The 5495-nt window shown below is 41.8% G+C and overlaps 1 pseudogene; it reads left to right on the top strand.

Annotated features, from left to right (window-relative positions):
- Positions 1-4584: 4584 nt before the first annotated feature.
- LOC145487381 (uncharacterized) overlaps positions 4585-5495 on the top strand; it is a 5981-nt pseudogene continuing 5070 nt past the window's right edge.

Genomic DNA, 5495 nt, shown 5'->3' with positions numbered 1-5495 from the left:
AATAGTTCCTGATTTGAGTGCATTCTTCGTCAGCGATCTGTACCTCTCGTATCTGTGACAGGATCTGTGTAGTCGCTGTGAGTATTAACACTGTCTGGGCTGCAAAGCTCTCTAACACGTCTACAAACTGCTTGTCCTTTTCTCTGGGACTTTCTGTAGGTGATCGGGAGAGTGCGTCAGCTGTTAGCTGGTGTTTCCCAGGCACATATTGGACAGTGATGCTAAATCTCATTAACCTAAGGCGAAACTGCTGGATACGCGGTGGTGTCTTGGAAAGCCCAGTGGTGTTGAAGAGGGTTTGAAGGGGCTTGTGGTCAGTTTCTAGGACAAAATTCATGCCCACAACATATTCACTAAACTTCTCACATGCCCAAACTCCTGCTAGTGCTTCTTTCTCTATGACAGCATAGCGTTTCTCAGCATCACTGAGTGATCATGATGTATAGCTGATGGGTCTACGATTCCCGTCATTTTGTACCTGGAGGAGGACTGCACCAATGCCGTTTAAGGAGGCATCAGCTGCGATGATGGTTGGTCGACTTGGGTCATAACATGCTAAAACTTCAGCTGATGTGAGGGCCATTTTAATCTGTTCAAAGGCTCTCTGCTGGGGGTCCGTCCACAGCCATGTGGTGTCTTTGCATAACAACTGACGCAGGGGTTTGCTCATCTCGGCTAGTTGGGGAATGAATTTCCCCAAATGGTTCACCATCCCCATAAAGCATTGCAGGTCCTTCACATTTTGGGCAGGTGGAAATTCCGATATGGCTTTCGTCTTCATTGGCTCTGCATGTATTCCCTGTTCGTCAATAATGGAGCTTAGGAATTTCACAGAGGTCTTGAAAAACTGGCATTTCTCAATGTTGAGGGTTATGCCAGCCTCTTGTAGACAATGCAGTGTAGCTCTAACACGTCTGTCATGTTCTTCTTGATCAGCTCCATGGACTAGAATGTCATCCATTTGGCTAATTACGCCCTCTACATCTTTAAGGATTTCGGACATTGTACACTGGAAAATCTCTGGCGCAGAGCATATGCCGAACGGAAGGCGGTTGAAGCAGTAGCAGCCAAATGGTGTTACAAATGTAGTCAGCAGTTTTGACTCTTCATCAAGGGGAAGCTTCCAAAACCCACTTTTTGCATTGAGTTTGGTGAAGAAGCAACCTTTTCCCAGCTTGGCAAGACTCTCATTGACTGATGGCATTGGATGGATTTCTCGCTGGACCGCCTTGTTTAACTTGGTTAGATCTACACAGAGTCAGACATTGCCATTAGGTTTGGTGACTGGGACGAGACCAGAGCACCAAGTAGTTGGTACTGTTTCTGGTGAGATGACTCCCTGTTGAAGCATAGAGTGTAATTCTTGTTTGACCTTTGGCAATAACGGATAAGGGATTTTCCTTGGCGTGTAAATGCAATGTGGCTTTGCATCAGGTTGCATCAGTCTTCACCTTTCCCAGGCCACTGAACAGTGAGGGGAATTCGATTTTGAAATCAGCATTTTGTGGAGTGACTTCACCAATCTCATCATCTGTACAAGTGATTAGCCCCGATGCAACACAGGCTTTTCTGCTTAGCAGTGGACATGTCTGGTCTGGTATGACATAGACTGGTTCAGTAACTTTTCTCTGGCGGTACGAGAGGTTAGCTTGAAACATGCCAATGACTGAGATTTGAATATTTCCAGGGCCTCGTAAGGTTTATTTTGGTTTGGCAAACGTCTGATCTTTCAGCCACGAGGTATGTGCACCATTGACTGTGACTGCAGCACCGGTATCCAGCTTGAAGCGAGTACTGTGGCCATTAATCCCGAGTTGAGCGGTCCACACCCCCCCCCCTGGTTTGAACTTCTCCAAGAAATAGAACCTCATCTCCCTCTTCCTGCTCGTCATCATCTTCGAGCTCGTATACTTTCCTTTGTTGGGGTGGCAGGGCTGAGACAAACATTTTGAAAGTGTCCCCTTTTTTTACATTTGTTACAGGTAGCATCTTTAGCCGGGCAAACTTGGCGCTGGTGTCTTTTGTGGCCACACCATCCACAACTTTGGGCAGGTTTGGGAGTTTCTTTGTTTGGAAGTTTTTTATTTCCAGACTTCTCTGAGTTAATAAATTCAACTGAAGCTGGTGTGTTGTCCCCACGGACAAGATCACGGTTTTGTGCTCTAGATTCTGCCTGACGACTCATTTGAACGGCTTGTGCGAGTGTAAGAGAAGCTTTTGATTGAAGTCGATCGGAAAGTGAATCATCAAGTACCCCCACTACAATTCGGCCTGGAATTAAGCTATCCTTTAACACACCATAGTCACAATTATCCGATTCTCCTGCTATTTGAGACCTTTTGTTAAAACGTGTTCTCTCCACGATTACGTTTCACTGTTCAGCAAAATGGTCATTTAATGATTTCTTGATCTCCTCGTAGGAGACAGTTCCTTCATCTAATTGAAGCGTTTGAAGAATATCGTTGGCACTGTCACCCATTGCATAAAGGAGAGTACTGACCTGCTCCATTTGTGGTTTATGTTGAGCTCTGACGCTACTCTGTACCTGATGAATCGGCGAAGCTACTTTGGCCATGCGTCTGCTGCTTGTGGGCTGTTTGCCTCTTCGAACTTTCCGGGGAGAGGAATTTGTGTGGTCGTTTGGGCCTGATTAATCATCTCAGACGCTGATGAACTAGATTCGTCGCCTCCTGGCATTGTTTAGTGTTGAGTGTCTCCAGCTACTGGTGCCACCATGTAATATTTAATCTTCAAAGCAAGGATTTATTCTGCATACCAGACATACAATTCAAGAAGTGAACGAGATGGTGGATCATGAAAAGCACATGGACCCAAGATGCAACAGGGTCTTATAACTAGAAAACCGGAAGTCTGATGTAATGAACAACTAATCCAACAGGCCTGACAAAGCAATTTACATTTAGCATAGTTGTTTCATGAGACTATCACAGATGCTGCCAACATTGAATCATTAACAGACTCTGTTATTTTTCTTGTAGTCTAGAACCTCAGATGATGTCCATTTCCTGAAATGGTTATTGTCACATGAACATGTAATTTCAAGGACAGTTCCAACTTCCTGAGTGTTGAAATGCAGTTCCCTGCCACATATGTGGTCATCAACAGTAAATTTGCATTTATCACCAGCAAGTTCCAACAACTTCTCTTTTGAAACCAGGAAATGCGACTTTTGTTGAATGCAAAAAATTCACCCAGGTCAGCATGAACAACAGTAAGCTTTGCCATAGCTTCCTCCGATTCAGTAAGGATTTTTTCTTTGTTATCTTTCACACTTTTGCTAGAAATATCTGCTGCTGCATCCCTTTCATCAGCTAGCGGAGCAGGTGAAAGATTGCTAGAATTTCCTGCTACATCTTCACTACACAAATCTTCAACCATAGTGAGAGTTCGCTCGTCATCCTCCAAACTTATTTGCATATCGTCACTTCCCAGAATTGAGTGGGAATCTCCAGGAATAAAATTGATCAAAATGAAATTTCACAAATTGACCAGAAATATATTAATTGATGTTACAGTATACCTTTATTAGAATACCGAAGGCTCAAAAATTCCTGAAACCTTGCCCTTACTTGAAAATTAACAGTGATAAACATGTACAAATGTGCATACATGTACTGTTTTCTTACACAGAAATCTTGAATCCTGTCCAGTCTCTATCTCTCGTGCTCCCTCCCTCTCCCTCTAGATGTAAAGTTCACCACTTTTGTAACCTTTCATCTCCGTCAATATGATCTTACTCTTGACACTTTCAATCAAAAACTAACTATATATCAAGCTTTAGTAGAGTGTCAGGAAGCTCTCCTGTTATTTGGCTTCAGTAGAGCCTCTCTTACCCCATTGATTTTAAGAGGGGTTTTGTGAACATTCTGAGAAAACAGGTTGTAATGATATGAACTTTCATGCCGAGTCAAGTTTGGCATTTCATTTTTAGGTCAAAGTTGTCATTTTGAACTTGCAAATGTCACTATGCCCAAGGCATTTAAAGAAAAAACATGGAACAAACTTTAAATTGTACACTTGCCATTTGGCATTGTGTTGGCAAAGTTTCAGCTTTTCTACTTAATCCGTTTTTTTTTCTATGTTCAGTTTTCCACAATACTATTTAGCATTCAGCTGGGTTACAAAGGTGCCATTTTCATAGTAATTTGCTAGAAGTTCCAACATTGAGAGAATGGAATTTATTCAATTTGGATTTAAACAGCAGTTAGTCCAATTAATGGCTATAAGTGCATCTTGTTGTGGTAGTAATCACACGCTTATAGCCTTAAAGCTGTTGCAACAGGAGACAATTTTCTTTACACCTAAGCAATGCTGCTTCCTGTATGGCCTTTTTGGCCGACTCACTAGAAGGTGTTGTACTGTTTAACACCATATGACTTGTTATCCACTGTAACCTTCAATGTTGTTAGTATCTAAAGGAGTCTATAACAACGCTAATGCACAATGGTGCTAAAGAGAGTGTTTCGAGTCCAGAGTCTACGCTGGCAAGCCAGCTTCATGAATCACTGAGGGCCTTACCTATGCTCTTATGGTACCCAGTACTCTTAAACGTTTAACAAATGCTGTACTCATAATGGCACAATCTTTTAGTTGTCTCTTGTTAAACACAAAAATGAGCTTCTGATCAAGAGCAGCACACAACAACTGACACTTTGTTTTACTTATTTTTAATTTGTTATTCCATCCATTATAGACTAACTATACATACAGGCTTAATCGGGATGTTTAAAGGAGAACTGAAGCCAAAATTCAAGCAAGTTTTTGTTATTTATATTTAATTATACTATATGAAACAATGCTCGCTATTTTTTTCCTCTCAAACAATTTTTTTCACGCCAAAAATCCAAGGTTTTTACTGCTTATTTGGTTCTTGTGCGGCGGCTCGGAAAGCTTGTGTCAGCAGTTCGTACTGAAGCTTATGACATATGATATGGGGAAGAAAGTAAACATTGCCAGAGAGCCTTGTATGCACATACGGCGAGGTACAAGGAGAAGAAACAAATTTTGCGAAGGGAAAGACGGCTAGAGGGTCCACAAATAATCTTCAACTCCTTTAGGTATTGTGTAAGTTAAGTCCATTTTGAATTGACGGATCTCACTCGCCCACGTTGGGAATCGAATGTCGAAAACACGTACATAAGCTTATTAGCCAAGTGATTGCAAAACATTCTGCAATTGTACTGAAAATGTCATGTGTTTACTCTTTTGGACCATTAACGCAAAGCATATGTACATTTTCCAGTGTATAAATGTTCTATTTCCTGATCCTACACGTAATATTCCGCAGATCCGCTTTGTTTTGCAGAGTAAAGCGAGTTATGATCGAAGTGCTAAGATCGCGCGGAGGTCTCCGTGATGCCAGATGTCAGATGATAACAAAGGAAATAAAATTTTGAAATCTGCAATGGACTTTGGTTGACTTTTTATTTATGCAGTATATTCCGGTCTTACGTAAGGAACCCGTATAAATGTAG

Source organism: Orbicella franksi, chromosome 5 (genome assembly GCF_964199315.1).
Source record: "Orbicella franksi chromosome 5, jaOrbFran1.1, whole genome shotgun sequence".
Classification (NCBI taxonomy): domain Eukaryota; kingdom Metazoa; phylum Cnidaria; class Anthozoa; order Scleractinia; family Merulinidae; genus Orbicella; species Orbicella franksi.
This window is presented reverse-complemented; position numbering and strand designations above follow the sequence as displayed.